This window comes from Schistocerca gregaria, unplaced genomic scaffold, assembly GCF_023897955.1.
Source record: "Schistocerca gregaria isolate iqSchGreg1 unplaced genomic scaffold, iqSchGreg1.2 ptg000333l, whole genome shotgun sequence".
Lineage (NCBI taxonomy): Eukaryota > Metazoa > Arthropoda > Insecta > Orthoptera > Acrididae > Schistocerca > Schistocerca gregaria.
This window is the reverse complement of record NW_026061799.1, coordinates 924,791-942,935: the sequence shown is the minus strand read 5'-3', so window position 1 is coordinate 942,935 and position 18,145 is coordinate 924,791. Positions and strand designations below refer to the sequence as shown.

The window sequence follows — 18,145 nt, the reverse complement described above, 5'->3', positions numbered from 1 at the left end:
CATGATCTGAGAACGCCACTGGCCATACTTCTGACTGCAGAATGTTATTCCTCAAATTAGGTGTGACATAAATTCGATCGAGACGGCTTGCCGAATGGGTCGTAATATGGGTAAACCCAGGTGCAGCCCCATGCTTGAGCTCCCAAGAGTCAATTAAGCCTAAGTCTCGTACAATTCGTTCCAGTTCAAGTGATCTGTTAAGATTGGGAGTCTGGTCCTTTGCACTGATGACACAGTTAAAGTCACCTCCGAAGATAACATTGTCGTGGCGGACGCCAAAGATTGGAACTATTTCTCCTTTAAAAAAATCTGCTCTTTGACGTCTATTACTGGAACCGGATGGGGCATATACATTAATTAGTCTGTTGTTATAAAAAGTGCCCGCAATGCCCCTACTGTTCGGCAATTCTGTGACGTCAGTGATAATAATACCTTCCTTGGCAATAAAAGCTGTACCTAGTTCACAACCGGCTCCAGGATTAGTAATCACATTATAACCTGGTATGCAATCAAGTCCGACCTCTGTTACTTCTTGGACAAATAAAATGTCTACATCAGCTGCATATAAAAAGTCCTTTAAATGTTGTAATTTACAAGCGCTACGTATCTTATTAATATTTAGAGTAGCAAGTCGATAGGCCTGTGGCTGAATTGTGGGTGACTAAACAAAAGCAATGCCTAAAATCCGTCCAATATCAATCATAAATAGCGCTGGAAAAGCAAACCACGTCGAAAATGCACTGTGCAAGCAATTTAAAAACATCTATGGACAGTCACTGTAAAGGCAGAGTTAAAAATATTCTCCGTTTGAAAATGGATCAGTCGCGAGTTCTTTTTGCACAGTAGTTTCTGTCGAGGCGTTACCTTTCTCATTAACATCGTCGTCCTTGGGGACCGAAGTTATGGCTGTCACCGTTTCTGAAGTATCCATACTGTCTACTTCGACATTGGATTCTGTATCGTCTGCCCAACTAGTTGGCTGTGGGCCTGTCGAGGTGGTTATTGACGCTTCAACAGGATAGAGGTCGATCATGTGGTTATCACGGTCGGCTCGAAGTGTAGCTGACTGTTCGGGGTTCAGAGGTAGAGCATCTGAGACATTGTCAAGGACTGATGGTAAACTAGCTGAGGGATGATCATGGTTTGTGCTATCAGATGCTTTTGCACTGATTTGTTCACCGATCTGTTTAGCCTTTTCGCGCAGAACCGGTGCAATCAGTTCGGCATCCTGGCGGGCAACTCTCCGTTTTTTAGTTTTTCTGGGAGATGCACACTTTTGTGGGCTTTTATCATCACCTGCTTGAGATTCCCCCCGTGGAGTAGCATCGGCCGGTGGAGACGCAGCCGTTTGCAACGCAGATGCCCGTTCTTCGGTGACTACGATAGACGTCGATATTTCTGCTGGTTTAGGTTGACTATGATCAGGCGTTTCAGCAGTCTCTATTCGTCTCACAGTCGCAGGCAGTTACGTGGTTTCACTAACTTGTGGGACCGTGGGTGTAGCCGAAAGCCCACGCGCCACGGCCACATACGTTACAGACAGTGTTGTCATTGAGGGGGGCGTGGCAGCCCCGCCGATAGGCTGCTGCGCCACTCGCCTCTGCATGCATTCGGCTTGCACGTGACCTGTCGAGTTGCATGCTGCACGTGTTCGAGGCTGGTCATCGTACATTACTATCGCACGATACCCGCAAACGTGAACATAAGACGGGATGTGCTTCTGCAGCTCGATTCTTAATTGCCGCACCCCGTTAAGAACTGGGAATTTATGTGCACTAGACCAGCGTTCCGCAATATTGCTTATGATTTTACCGTAAAGACAAAGCACTGCGTTTATCTGTTCACTGGTTATTTTACATGGAAGTTCAAAAATTCGAACAGTCAGTATTCCTAGGCCGGCATGCGAAACAACAACTTCTCCCACATTTCCATCGCTATGTTTAAACGTTAGGATACCACCACAAGATGCAACAATTTTCTCGCACATGTCGGATCTCGCTAATTTAACGAAAACGGTGCTACTGACAATCGAAAGATGTCCTGGCGACTGACAGAGACGTAGGCAAAGTTTAAAGTTGCTATTTCCATTACATCACGTTAATCAGAAAAACGGTAATTTACATCTGCAGCGGAACAAAATTCCGTTCCGCCCAGCGTGGGGCTCCAACCCACGACCCTGAAATTAAGAGTCTCATGCTGTACCGACTGAGCTACCCGGGCTGCCTCGGTGAATACCTAGCGGGTAGCACGTCACACAGTACTCGTTTGGGTTGGGTGGTCCCATACAGAATCTCTCCATGCTGCCTAATGTCTTCCTAACGTCACACTCGTCACGTACTTCACTTTTATTTCATAATCATTTCTGAGAGGTAAAGGAATTGCATGACAACATGCAGAGCTAGTGGCGTCAAAATTAACACTCATACTTGATGTGACTCAAAAGCCGAACGAGTTACTTTCCGACGTTGTTTTAGATGTGCAAGTGCCAGCCAAAACTCGCAGTGACGGCACTCTGCCGACCATTTCGCTAGTTAACACCGGACTTGTTGTGTGTGTTTCAAGCTCAAGAGCATCTCCAAGCAGAAAATGGTCAACAGCAACATTCAGACGGTTTCGTACTGCTGAATTGCTACATTAAAACGGTATGTATCTTTTTCAGAACTGGAAAAACACGACCGTGACAGCATTCGAACCTGTAATCTTCAGATCCGAAGTCCGACGCCTTATCCATTAGGCCACACGGTCCCTGACGACCAAGTATAACTTGTTTACGACTCATCTCGAAACGCTCACACCCCTGAGAATTTGTGTTTTCGTTCTACACAGCTGCTACCCCTTGCTCTTTCCCACCCATTAGTTACATTTAACCTCTTACGAGACCGACCAACTATAGACTGGGAAACAAGAACACAAACTTTGTGCATTCGGAATCGAAGGCAGGGCGTCCCTCGCCGCATTTGCTACGATGGCCATTTGCTACTTCTGCAGAAGCGGCGGCGGCGACGACGATGACGACGACGACGACGACGCCCGCGAGAAGCTCTGAGATATGTGAGAAATGCATCTATAAAATGTAATTCAGACTGCCTCGTCCCACCTTATGCTGTACCGCTTTGGCAAATGCTTTATCTGCGCCATTCGCCTTAATCACATCTTAATAAAACGCGTTTCGCTAACTGTTCGTCATCACAGATACTGTTTGCTATACGGCCACGTCGCGCAACTGATTTCCAAAATTCGTCTTCCTCCTGTGAGGATGGAACTCACGACCCTGGTTTACTAGACCAGTGCTCTACCACTTTTTTCTTTTTTTTTTTGTATTCGCCTTAATCACGTCTGAGAGTAATTCTTAATAAAACGCCTGTCGCTAATTGTTCGTCATCACAGATACTGTTTGCTATACGGCCACGATGGGCAACTGATTTCCAAAATTCGTCTTCCTCCTGTGAGGATGGAACCCACGACCCCTGGTTTACTAGACCAGTGCTCTACCACTTTTTTTTTAATACTGGGTGAGAGCCAGGTATCCTAGCCACTTTTTTTTATTGACCCCTGGTTTACAAGACCAGTGCTCTGCCCCGTTTTTTCTTTTTTTTACCATTATTTTGTGTCGTTTTCGTCTGCCATTGTTTGAAAGTTAGGGGTGACAATCAGATTCAGGCCTACGGAAACAAAGCGGGCAGGGGTCGAAACCCGAGGCCTGGCCACGATGATTCCACCGTCCTCTTTCCGAATGGCACCTGTACAACGGCGTCGTAATTTCCCCTACTGTCTTGGTTCTTGGTCTTACGTTTGTTTCTCTTGTTCGCCCTAAAGGTCCACGTAAACTTCAGTCCAGGTGTAGAGAAGAATTTTACATAAAGGCGACAAAACCAACTACAGTGTAAAAGAAATCGGCTCACACAGGTGACCTTAGCCAACACCCTCCCTTTCAAATGTCAGGCTAAGCATATTTGCAAAATCTTTAAGGAGTCCTGGCAAGCGCAATCGGTTCCAGTAAGCAGTAACGATGTACTGCCGAAACGTTAGGTGTTCATCCTCTTCATGACAACTATTGACAAAATGTACGAAGTGTCCAAGCAACCACATAACGGTATTGAGCTTCGTTCGCGGATAAAAGGAAGAATCGGGCCGTACGATGATGTCAATGGTATAAGCGGTTTCGGCAGTCCTAGTGACAAAAGCCAGTTGTTTCCTGAGCCAAAGCCAATTAGCAAGGTGCCCACTGCAGGTGAATCGATGCCTAAGTGTGTCCAGGAGACCACACCGAGTGCAGTTGTCCGTGTCAGAAAGACCAATACGGTGCAGTCGTACGTTGGTGGGGACCAAATTATTAATTACCCTATACCATGTGGACGCCACAGCCATTGAGTGGATCGGCAGACTAACATTCTTCCAGACGTTCCTCCAGGACACTGATGGAGACGCCAGTTCGATTGGATTGGGACCGGCCAGCCCCTCACAACGGGCAATCAAGCTCTTGGTCGTTGGCACCGGTCGTCGCAAGAAGACGTCACCGAGGTAACTAACCGCAATATAAAATTCCCGGACGTGTTTCAACTTAAAATTGAGGCGACCGACGTCGACAGGTGGAGCAAGGCTCTTCGGACGCAGAACAGTAAAAATTCTGGATGTAATTGAAGTCACTTCTTGCGTAACAATGAGAGTCGTACGGCGGACGTACAAGGCAGATGCCTTGCGAGTAATGTCAGTGGGGCCCAAGCCTCCGGAGATACGCGGTTTCGTCATAACCTCGTAACGCAACTTGAATAGATGACCCTTCCATATAAACCTGCTAGACAATTGGCGCAACCTTTTCGCCACCATTATGGGAAGTGGGATCAGCTGAGCAACATAATAGGCTTTACATAACACGTACGTGTCTAAAATTCTTACTTTTTGCAAAATGGCCGCAGAGCGCTGCTTATGGACCATCAGAGCCCCCTGTATCTTCTCGGTGACAGATTTCCAATTAAGAGCCGCCATTTTTATGGGACACCGATCAATGCTAATCCCCAATGAGGTATGGCGATCGACAAAAGTGGCCCAAGGGACATCAGCATCGCGAAACCCTCGAATATTAAGGAACTTACATTTACCCTGATTGAGACGCGCTCCAGAGACAACAGTATGCATCAACTGCCCCTTTCAACAATGTGATATCATCACGTTGACGGAGGAGAACAACGACATCGTCCGCGTACGCCTTAACAGTGAGCTTCCCACCAGAGAGGGTCATACCCTGAAGCTTGAAAGCAAGAGTCCGAAGCAGCGGTTCCAGGGACAATATGAATAGAGACATAGAGAGCGGAATACCCTGAGGTACCCCTCGGCGGATAGCAATGGGCGGCGTCAGCTGCCCATTGACTGACACCCGAGCAGTTATTCCCCTATACAAATTACCAAGAACACCACGTGATGAAGCGTTAAAACCTATTGTATCTAAAACACGATTTAAAAACACATGACTGACGTGATCAAAAGCCTTGTAAAAATCGAGGAAAGCAAAGGCACAATGAACGTTTGTAACCGCCGCAACCGAGACAACATCCCGATATTCGGCTACTGGGGTCAGAATAGATCTACCAGGAAAACAACATTGATGTGCACCAATCACACCCCGAAGCAGAGAAGACAATCGACTATTGAGCGCTCTAGCAGCTGTCTTGTAATCAAAGTTCAGCAATGTGAGCGGACGAAGATTGGCAGCAGATAAACGACCAGTGGACTCCGGAATTAAAACAATTTTCCCTACTTTAAAATCGGCTGGCACATCCATCCCCCTGACAATCTCATTTAAAATCTGCGTAAAAGTGCCACCCAAAAGAGGCCAAAAACGGAGATAAAATTCTTTAGGCAGGCCGTCTGGACCCGGCGATTTACCGGACGGAGAGCGAGGAATAAAATAGAAAACATCATCTACCTGGAACTCCCGGAGAAAGTCGCCGTTCGCGTCAGGCGTGATCGTCGCAGGAAGATCCTCAAGGACATCATCAGAAAGTGACGCACCAGAATCATCGGCAGAATAGAGACTAGCGTAATACTGATGAAGAGCATGCGTCATATCCTCCTGTGCAATAAGCTGTCGTCCATCATCCACCATAAGAGAAGAGATGAAGGTGCGACGACGTCGAGTCTGATGCCGCAGCAGGTGGTACAAAGAAGTCAGTTCACCTTCAACAAGAGAGTGAGATTTCGACTTTACTCGCAGACCATCCAACTGTCGTCGTTTGAGGGTCAAGAGCTTGGCTTTAATACGACGAACATCATGGATCCGCAGAGGAGAAGGACCCGCCGCGTCATACAGTTCACGCAGGACAGAGTAGTAAAATTCATACGTGTTCTTAAAATCACGCGCCCTTGCGGCACAGTAAAAAATCAAAGACTGACGAATATTGGGCTTGGCAAACGCAGTCCACCAAACGAGCAAGGAGGGGTAACGCGGGACAGAGCGAAGACATCGCTCCCACACTGCACTTACAACTTCGTCAATGGCACTGTCGGCAAGGTGGGAAACATTTAACATCCACTGGGAACGATAAAGTTTTGCTGGTTGGTGACTAAGATTTACAGTTGCAGTAAAAGCACAATGGTCAGAAAAACTAGTAGGAATAACATCGACAGAAAGAATGTTATAACATAAAAAATCAGAGAAGTAGAATCTGACGAGTCTACTGCATGAGGACGCGGTAAAATACGTAAATATCACCAGGGTTGGATATTTGTGTTCCCAAACATCACGCAGGTGCATGGTACGAACCAAGTCATGTAAATCTCGGCAATAATTAAAATTGGGGGACTGGTCTTCAGGGCGTAAAACACAATTAAAATCGCCTCCGAGCAGGAGACTCCGAGGACTCTTGCGCAAAAGATAAATAAGCTCTTCCTTATAAAAGCGCGATCGAGCCACAGTGCGACACGAACCAGAGGGGGCATACAAAACAACTAGGCAGAGATCAAAAAGACGACAACCAATCCCACGGCCAGAGTCAAGGAATTCAATGTCAGTAACAGGAATACCTTCTCGAAAGAAAAGAGCAGTTCCTGTTGAATTATCCGGTGCGACATTAAAAACAGTTTGAAATCCAGGTAGAGAGAGATCAGAAAACAATACTTCCTGCAAAAATACTACGTCCGCACAGGAGTCGTAGAGAAACTGCCGCAAAGAGGCAATGCGAACGTCGGACTCAATACGGTTAACATTTAAGGTAAGAAAGGTGTATGCTTGAACCATGGAGAGAAAATCGAGAGAGGAAATCACCTACACCGACGCATCAACATCACAGTCCATAGCAGGGGAGACGGAGGCATCCGAGGGAAGGGGACTGCTACCCCCTTCCGCGGATCCCTTACGTTTCGGTTTTTTACGAACAGCATTGACGTTCGGCTGAACGCGCAACTTGCGTCGGCTGACGGGCAAGGAAGCGGCAGCAGCCGGTGACGTAGGAGGGTCAAGTTCTGTATCCGACACCACCCGCGCCGGTCCACAGTCAGGGTCCGGAGGCGCGGGGGAAACATCCGACGAAACGGACTGGTCTACACCAATACTAGCTTCCGGCAAACATGGACTACACGGAGGCGAAACGTGAGCAGGAAGCTCCGAAGCTGCTAAGTTGGAAGGAGGCGGAGCAGCTCCGCTGGCAGAGGTATGGGGCAGCGAAGCAGGAAGTTGTTGCGGCTCAACTTGTCGTGACAACGAAGTCGGTTCGGAAGGAGGCGCCAACAGGCCCGACCGACGAGCCGACTCGAGAGAAGCCGCGTCGGAAGCCGGAGGGGCGTCAGCAGCCGCTACCGGAACAGCTACTTCAGGGGAACAGGGAGCATCTACACTACTCTGTGGCTCGGAGGATGTCGGTCTCTCGGATTGGGGCATCTCGGGGAGATCCTCATCCGTACTATTTCCATCTTGTGCGCGACGCCGTTTATTATTCAACAGCGGCACACCCACCTGAGGAACCGACGGAACAACATCAGATTTGGCACGTAAAGGAGGAAATTCTGTGTCAGGGGCGTGCAAAACCTGCGACTGGGCGCTACTACCACTGGACTGTTCGACACCAAGAGCAGAACCACCTGCAACGAGGTCAGCGACCGTTAACTTGCGACGCTGTTCGAGAGAATTTTTTAACACAAAAACCCTCCGCGGACAGTCGGTACGCACGTGGCCACTCTCATTACACAAGAAACAGGTGCCAACCTGACCACTATATGTTACATGGACACGATATCCACCGATCTGCAGGTGCGAGGGAATATTCTGCTTCACGTGCATTTCGACGGAACGAATACCACTGCAACACTGCAGACGATGTTGGCTGGACCAGCGTTCAAGGCGAATACTCTTAACATCACCATACTTGAGTAAACCCTCCTTAAGATACACATTATCCACCTCCGGCGGAAGGTTGTAAACACGAACACTGGTGTACGTAATGGAAGCATTTGAAAGCAGTACGGTACTGACAGAATCATCCCGATGCCGAAAGAGAACCTGATGACCAAATTTGGAAATAAATTTATCAACCTGAAGGGGGTCCATAAATTTAACAAAGAAAACATAGAGTTCTGTATCACAATATGCAGTGTGCACCTGATCCGAATTAATGCCAAAGGTATCTACTAACCAATCATGAATCTCAAGGGAACTAGGTTGCACATGGCGGGTGGACTTGTCGAAAGCAAAACTAACTGTAGCCTGACGAGGAATAACCTGAGACGACATTTTCAAAAACTACGCGGTCTAAACCGCTAAACAAAAACACTGAAATACACACAAAAAGTAACACAAGGAACGAAACAGCGACGGAGAAAAATTTACAGAAGGTACAACACTACACGTAAACAAACGATATCCCACTATACGTAACGCTACGGCGGAGCGGAAGACTAGGCACGTCCACACTGCACGGCGTCTGAAGCGGAACTGACCACTGAGCTAAAGAGGCGCGGCCTAGCAGTACTCTTGCGTACTTCGGCCTTACGGTCGCCTGCATCATCAGACTTCAGCTGACAACACTTCATATTAGCTTCTAATATTTGCAGCTATGGCGACCCATTACTGCTTGGCTACACATCTGACACGTAACCGATGTGCTCTTCAAACAACATCACTTGCATTTCAGAACATGTCTTTCACACATGTCTACAAAATCACCTTCACCTTCAAATACAGTTTCCTTGCGACTGACAGAGACGTAGGCAAAGTTTAAAGTTGCTATTTACATTACATCACGTTAATCAGAAAATCGGTAATTTACATCTGCAGCAGAACAAAATTCCGTTCCGCCCAGCGTGGGGCTCGAACCAACAACCCTTGGATTAAGAGTCTCACGCTCTACCGACTGAGCTAGCCAGATGCCTCGGTTAATATCTGCCAGGTAGCACGTCACACAGTAATCGTTTGGGTTGGGTGGTCCCATACAGAATCTCTCAATGCTGCCTAATGTTTTCCTAACGTCACGCTCGTCACGTACTTCACTTTTATTTCCTAATCATTTCTGAGAGGTAAAGGAATTGCATGACAACATGCTGAGCTAGTGGCGTCAAAATTAACACACATACTTGATGTGACTCAAAAGCCGAACGAGTTACTTTCCGACGTTGTTTTAGATTTGTAAGCGCCAGTCAAAACTCGCGGTGACGGCACTGTGCCGCCCCTTTCGCTAGTTAACACCGTTCTTGTTGTGTGCGTTTCAAGCTCAAGTGCAACTCCAAGCAAAAAATGCTCAACAGCAACATTCAGACGGTTTCGTACTGCTCAATTGCTACATTAAAACGGTATGTTTCTTTTTCAGAACTGGAAAAACCCGAGAGTGACAGCATTCGAACCTGTAATCTTCAGATCCGAAGTCCGACGCCTGATCCATTAGGCCACACGGTCACTGACGACCAACTATAACCTGTATACGACTCATCTCGAAACGCTCACACCCCTGCGAAATGAATTTTCATTCTACACAGCCGCTGCCCCTTGCTCTTTCCCACCCATTCGTTACATTCAACCTCTTACGAGACCGACCAAATATAGACTGGGAAACAAGACCACACACTTTGTGCATTCGCAATCGAAGGCAGGGCGTCCCTCGCCGCATTTGCTACGATGGCCATTTGCTACTTCTGCAGAAGCGGCGGCGGCGGTGACGACGACGACGACGACCGCCAGAGGCTCTGAGATATGTGAGAAATACATCTATAAAATGTAATTCAGACTTCCTCGTCCCACCTTATGCTGTACCGCTTTAGCAAATGCTTTATCTGCGCCATTCGCCTTAATCACATCTGAGAGTAATTCTTAATAAAACGCCTGTCGCTAATTGTTCGTCATCACAGATACTGTTTGCTATACGGCCACAACGCGAAACTGATTTCCAAAACTCGTCTTCCTCCTCTGAGGATGGAACTTACCACCCCTGGTTTACTACACCAGTTCTCTACCACTGAGCTAAAGAGGAGCGGCCTAGCTGTACTCTTGCGTACTTCGGCCTTACGCTCGCCTGCATCATCAGACTTCAGCTGACAACACTTCATATTAGCTTCTAATATTTGCAGCTATGGCGACCCATTACTGCTTGGCTACACATCTGACACTTAACCGATGTGCTCTCCAAACAACAACACTTGCATTTCAGAACATGTCTTTCACACATGTCTACAAAATCACCTTCACGTTCAAATACAGTTTCCTTGGGACTGACAGAGACGTAGGCAAAGTTTAAAGTTGCTATTTACATTATATCACGTTAATCAGAAAACGGTAATTTACATCTGCAGCGGAACAAAATTCCGTTCCGCCCAGCGTGGGTCTCGAACCCACAACACTGGGATTAAGAGTCTCACGCTCTACCGACTTAGCTAGCCGGCTGCCTCGGTTAATACCTGCCAGGTAGCACGCCACACAGTACTCGTTTGGGTTGGGTGGTCCCATACAGATTCTCTCCATGCTGCCTAATGTTTTCCTAACGTCACACTCGTCACGTACTTAACTTTTATTTCATAATCATTTCTGAGAGGTAAACTAATTGCATGACAACATGCAGAGCTAGTGGCGTCAAAATTAACACACATACTTGATGTGACTCAAAAGCCGAACGATTTACTTTCCGCCGTTGTTTTAGATGTGCAAGTGCCAGTCAAAACTCGCGGTGACGGCACCCTGCCGACCATTTCGCTAGTTAACACCGGTCTTGTTTGTGTTTCAAGCTCAAGAGCAACTCCAAGCAAAAAATGGTCAACAGCAACATTCAGACGGTTTCTTACTGCTCAATTGCTACATTAAAACGGTATGTTTCTTTTTCAGAACTGGAAAAACACGAGCGTGACAGCATTCGAACCTGTAATCTTCAGATCCGAAGTCCGACGCCTTATCCATTAATCCACACGGTCACTGACGACCAACTATAACTTGTATACGCTCACACCCTGAGGAATTGTGTTTTCGTTCTGCACAGCCGCTGCCCCTTGCTCTTTCCCACCCATTCGTTACATTCAACCTCTTACGAGACCGACCAGATATAGACTGGGAAACAAGACCACACACTTTGTGCATTCGGAATCGAAGGCAGGGCGTCCCTCGCCGCATTTGCTACGATGGCCATTTGTTACTTCTGCAGACGCGGTGGCGACGACGACGACGACGACGACCGCGAGAGGCTCTGAGATATGTGAGAAATACATCTATAAAATGTAATTTTGATTGCCTCGTCCCACCTTATGCTTTACCGCTTTGGCAAATGCTTTATCTAAAGCATAAGGTGGGACGAGGCAGTCAGAATTACATTTTATGCTTTACCGCATTGGCAAATGCTTTACCTGTCTGACGTGGATCTGTCTGGCGTGGGACCTGTCGTTTCGCGGTGCGTTTTTTTTTGGCGTGGGCCAGTCCTCGCCGGCGCCCCATAAGGCACAGAGGTTCGCACTGGGGCGTATCGCTTCCAGTCGGACGTGCCCACAGGGGAAGTGATGCGTCATATATAGCCTCTCCTTCTCAAGTGGCTCTTTCCGCCTTCAAGTGGTGCCGGACGTTAAGCTTGGCATTTCTCGGGCTTGCCGGGGTGTGCCTTGCGACAAAAGGAAGAGCTGCCACCCAACCCGATGCGAAAGCGAAGGGTGCGTGGCACAGGGGGAGCTGTGTCGAGAGACGAACATCTGTCCCTTTAGTTCGCAGGGCCCAGACCAGCAGGAGCTCTGCATGCCGGCGACTTCGTTCGTCGGCGTGGGATCGCGGCGCGAGTCGGCAAGGGCGCTTCGCCGCGCCCCTGGGTAACCGGGGCGTGTTCTGCCAAACCCAGGAGGTGGTGACACCGCCTGGGCCCGGTTAACTGGGTCCAGACCGCCGAACGTCTGGGGGACCGGCCCGCCACCTGAGTAGGAGTGGGTCCTTGGCCGAAAGGTGGAAACTCGTGCTAGTAGGCAGCGAAGGGCGAGAGGTGCATCCGCCTCTCCAGAGTGCGGGGTGCAGTTGCCGAGGAGCGTCGCGTGGAATCGCCGATGACGGAGCCATCGATGGGGACCAGTGCGCTGGCAACGGCGCGCTGAACCCGGCAGTTCGAGAGGGCCCTTGACCTTGGGGCGAGGTCGGTGGGCGAGCTGCAAGAAGTCCCCCCCCCCCCCCCCCCCCATGCCAGAGGAGCCGGTCCAGGGTAAGAGACGGGCTCCCACCTTTTTTTTATATCACTCGTAAATCATGGCGACGGCAGTTATGAGTGATTTGAGTGCGCCTCAACGTGCGTCTACTGCGCCTGATCCCTCTCCTCAGGACGAGCTGGGACAGGTCGAGAATGAGACAGTTATGCAAAGGCTTGCCAGAATAACTACGCTCATGGAGCAATCTGTAAAAAATGGCAAGATCAGCCAAGCCGGAATGTCAGCCATTAAAAATGAATTGGCAGCTTGGGCCATCGTCCATGCAAAACTAGAAGGAAGGCTAGAAGAACTAGTAAAAGAAAACAACCGACTAAGAAAGCAGCCAGTGAAAACTTGGGCGGCAGTGGCAGCGCAAGCTCCCACCAAGCCCAACACCACCAGAGAGACTATAGACAAGGTAACTAAGAGGCCAGATACGGCAGTCTTTTTGAGAACACTTCCTGGACAAGACACAAGCATAAAGAAAATACAGGAGTTATTCACGAAAACCGTGGACCCTGTGAAGGAAAAAATAAAGATAAAGAGAATCAAACCGAGTAGGAATTCAGTCATCGTAGAAGTTGCCTCGGAAGAGCATAAAGAAAAGCTGTTGAAGAACCAAAAGCTGAACTCAGTGGTGAAATGTGAGCCACCAAGAAAAATAAATCCTCTCGTCATACTTTATGACGCGCCATCTATTATGATGAACGAAGAGCTGTCAGAGACAATCAGGGCACAAAATTTTGAGCACTTAAGCGTTGAAGAATTTAATAATTGTTTTAAACTTAGATTTAAAACGGGTCCACGAGGTCGTGATGTTGTACATCATGTCGCTGAAGTGACAGCACAGATGTGGAAGAATATCACAACAATGGGCAGGATCTATGTTGGCTTCCATGCCATCAACACTAGAGACTATGTCGTGGTACCTCGTTGCCACAACTGTGGTGACCTGGACCACATTCTCAGGCTGTGCACCAGGGAGCCGGCGTGCACCAAGTGCGGAGAAAGTGGCCATAATCGCAAGGTCTGTAAAGGTACACAAATCTGCATACCATGCAAAAGCAGAGGGAAGAAGTCTTGTGGAGCCGTAGGTCGGAATTGCCCAAAATACAGAATGTTGGAACAAAGATTAATCTCCAGAACTGATTATGGCTGAACTCGGCATACCGAACAGGATGCCGAAGCATAAGTCCCCGAGCAAGAGGAGGAGGGACGCTATGAGGGCAAGTAAATTCAAGTTATTTCTGAGGTCACTTACGGGCGCCGAAAAAACTGAAACAACAGATATAGCCATTCAAACTGAGCCCCAAAGGGTGAACATAGCAATACAAACAGATCTCCCTATAGCAGCAGCTCCCTCCTCTGAAAGCCGGGGAGCAGAGCCGATAAAACATCAGAAACGGCAAGGGCATCCTGCGGCCATAACAGTCTCTGGAGAGAAACAGAACAAGCATGAGAAACCGATTCAAGAAAATGAAGTAACTAGCTCCAGCATAAATTCTACCGAACAGAGTACTCCAGTGGTCAGATTGCCACCTGTGGATCCTGTGAGGGTCTACCCTAATTTGGAATATACTATGCAGCTAGCAAGACTTGAACAGCCGGCTACCCTGACCACAGCCCTGAGACATGTGGTTCGTGTAGGACATGAAGAAGGAAGAAGGGTAACCTTCTCGGTGATGGAGGCTGTTGACAGAATCCAACTAAAATCAGTGAATCTCCCCACCGACTTCGGAGCCCTGCGGGACCTGCTACGAAAAGTCTTCGAAAGGAGAGGGGAGAAATTCGACTTAGACGACATTTACGAGCAGGCAGTTCTAGCCAATGGAAGAATTGCATTTGACTGGTCTAAAACCTGGCCAAATGACCGCATACATACATACTTCCCTTGATGACAAAGTTTAACATAGGACAACTAAATACACATAACAGCCGACTCGTAATGCAGGAACTCCGAAGGGAGGTGGAGGAGAGGAGATTAGATGTGCTCTGTCTACAGGAGCCATACTCCCAAGCTGGAAAGGTCGCTTTTGCTGCCGCAACATGGCAGATAATTAGTAAAGGAGAAGTCCCGAAAGCGGCGATAATAATAACAAATAAGCTCCTGAGAGTCACCACGCTCTCTCAATTCACAACTACCCACTGCAACGTCGTGGAGTTGCATTCCCCAACTGGAATCGTCTTCATAATAAACATGTACTTTCAGTACAGTGATAATATTGAAACACACTTAGATCACCTAACGAGAGTGACCACGCCGTTGCGTTGAGAAAGTTGATAATTACAGCTGACATAAATGCCAAATCCCCCCTGTGGTACAGTGGCACACGAGATGCAAATGGTGAGAAGGTAGAAGAATATATTATGGCAACACAACTTGTGGTGGCTAATAGGCCGGGCAATCCTCCTACCTACACGGCGGGAGGAAGACAAGGGAGAAATATTGACGTAACTCTAACAACACCGAATGTTACAAACATACTCCAAAATTGGAAGGTAATAGGGAATGGCACCACAAGCGACCATAATTTAAAAACTTTCGCCATAGGGGATAGAGAGTGCCGCTGGGCCATGGGGTGGGAATTGCAATATAACTTTAATAGAGCAGATTGGGAGCGGCTAGCGAGGGAGTGCGAAATTCCTCCTTTACCGGGAGGGGACGCACAACAAGATATAGACGTAAACGACAGAACTGACGACATAGTGACCGCCATAACTACAGCGGTGAGGGCTGCTGTACCAACCAGGAAGAGGGCCATGGCGGCCTCTCCGTCACCATGGACGCCTGAACTAGAGGAATTGCGTCAGTCTGTCAGAAGGCTGAGGAGGTACTACCAGCGCAGTGTCGTCTGGCAGGAGAAACAAAGATGGCAGTTGCGGTATAGTGAGGCCAAGCAACAGTTCCAAAAGGAACTACGCGAGGTCAGGATGCGGAGCTGGGAACGCTACGTGCTCAGTCAACTTGTGCTGGATCCATGGGGACTTCCCTACAAGTTAGTGAGGGAAAAGATCCGCTCTCCTATGGTGCTATCAACTGTCAGGCACGGGGGCGGGATGACGGAGTCCTGGCAGGAAACTGCTGGGGTCCTCCTCCAGTCCCTGTTGCCTGATGACTATGCGGACGGGGAAACTGAAGCACAGCGGCAACTGCGAGAGGAGGATCAAGTGCAATATAACAACGATGCAGCGGTCTACCCCTTCTCGGAAGAGGAGGTGGCGGCACACATAAAATCTCTCAAAAGAGGGAAAGCTCCTGGGCCAGACGGAATTGTGGCGGAGGTGGTGCAATTCCTGGCCCCCTAGCTGGTTGCGCCATTAACGCATTTATATAATGAATGCCTAAGGCAACAACAGTTCCCAAGGAGATGGAAAAAGGCAAATGTTGTCATTATAAAGAAAGGACAAGATAAAGATCCAGCGGAAGTGAAGTCATACAGGCCAATCTGCCTGTTGGACTTGCTTGGTAAAATATTAGAGAAGTTGCTGGCTGACAGGCTGGCGGCACACAGAGTTTTGTGCGGGATGAGCAGCAGGCAATTCGGTTTCAGGCCGGGGCGATCGGCATCTGATGCAATCGCCCTAGCAGCCGAGGTCTGCGGCTCAACCCCGCATAAATACGTGGTGGGCATCATGGTGGACATCAGTGGCGCCTTTGACAACCTGTGGTGGCCTTCGCTCTTCTCCTGCTTGCGGGAGAAAGAGTGTCCAGGGCCGCTATATGGTTGCCTGAGGAGCTATTGCGAGGAACGAGAGGTCTGGCTATCATCCTCTAGCGAGAGAGTTAGTAAGGTGATCACGAAAGGATGTCCCCAGGGATCGGTCCTTGGACCGCTTTTTTGGGACATCCATATGGAGCCTTTATTGGACAACCTACAACAATGCGAGGATGTGCTAGAGGTGATAGCCTATGCAGATGACCTCCTCCTGTTGGTCGATGGCCGGAGCCGAGATGACATTGAACCTAAGATAGAAAGGGCCATAGACTAACTTCAACAGTGGTGCCACACCACCAAAATGACAGTCTCACCAAGTAAGTCAACTTACTTACTGCTGAAAGGACAACTAACCAGGAACCCGACAGTTAGAATCGACAGTTCACCAGTATTACGAAGACGTGACACACGATACTTAGGAGTCATCATTGATGAGAAATGGAACTTCGGGAGGCACATTGAAACCGTAACCCAAAAGGCCCTACAAATTATAAATAATCTCATTTCCATAGGACATAAAAGATTTCACCTCCCTCCACACCTCATTAAACTATATCATAATAGTATCTTAACCTCAGTGGTGGGTTACGGCTCGGGAGTCTGGGCGCACAGACTCACGAGGGTTGTGCCTGCCATGGCAGTGAGAAGGGTGCAAAGAAGTATGATATTACGATCTGTGGGGGCTTATAGAACGTCTCCAGGGGGGGCCCTGTTAGTCATAATGGGGCTCTGCCCACTAGATATAAAGATAAGGGAGCAAACAGCCTGGTATTGGGCAAAAAAGGGGAATCAAGGCAAAATTGAAGACATTATGGGGGTGAGGGTGGCAAATAAGAGGGAAATTATGAGAAGGGGAGAAGAATTATGGCAGGGGACTTGGGAAACGGAGGAAACCGGACGTAGAACTTTTCAGTTCATTCCGGACGTGAGGGAACGCTTGCAAATGAAGTATTTTGAGCCAACAAGGGGATTGATCCACTTTCTCACTGGACATGGACCCTACCCGACATACCTATGTCGGTTTGGGAAGAAGGCAACGCCCGCGTGTGAATGTGGCGTTCCGGAAAGTACTCCTGAACATGTGATCTACGAGTGTCCTCTCTTCAATGATGTTGCAACCACACTCCGAGACAGACTACCAAACCAAGACACATACCAACTTCTAAGACGCGAAGATACCTTTCAACTGCTTAACACTCTGGCAAACGAGGTATCACGTAAGGTGTTGATGGAATATCTGAGGGACATGAATTAAAATAAACTCAGAAATATACACCGATTTCGTCTGGATCCCTGTTCCCATACCGCCTGGGCGCGGACTGGCCGACTTTCCACCATAGTTGGGATCCGCCGCGTGCAGGAATAGGGGGAGTAGGGGTCAACTCTACCAAAATGGAAAGCACCGGATTTGACTTACGATAAGCTTAGTTTGTAGGAATTAGACTAGGATATTTACGTTTAGGAAAGTGCAGCGAAATAACATCTTGGCCTGCCCAGTGCCAGGGGCATGCTCTTCGGGTTTAGCTCGAAGAGCAAGGCAATTATCAGTAGGTTTATACTCTCTGTTGGCACATATGTGACGCTGCAGATGTTAGAACTTAGTGATAAGAAGTAGTATTTAATTGTAGGTATAGACAATAATATTAGTGGTGCCCATTATTGTGAAACACCTGTAGCTCACTTACAATTTAGAATTAAGAGCTGCATATTTGTAATAATCATTGTATTATAATACAGGCCCACTAATCAACTAAGGGAGTGGGTTATTATATATAACTATTATTGATGTTGAAATAAAGTTTAAAAAA

General features: G+C 48.1%; 2 non-coding genes across 2 annotated transcripts; both read right to left on the bottom strand.

The window, feature by feature from the left end:
- Positions 1–2,147: 2,147 nt before the first annotated feature.
- Trnak-cuu (transfer RNA lysine (anticodon CUU)) lies at positions 2,148–2,220 on the bottom strand. Its single transcript has one exon. It is a non-coding gene; the product is annotated as a tRNA-Lys (tRNA).
- A 452-nt stretch (positions 2,221–2,672) lies between these two features.
- Positions 2,673–2,745, bottom strand: Trnar-ucg (transfer RNA arginine (anticodon UCG)). The gene has a single exon. It is a non-coding gene; the product is annotated as a tRNA-Arg (tRNA).
- Positions 2,746–18,145: the final 15,400 nt, after the last annotated feature.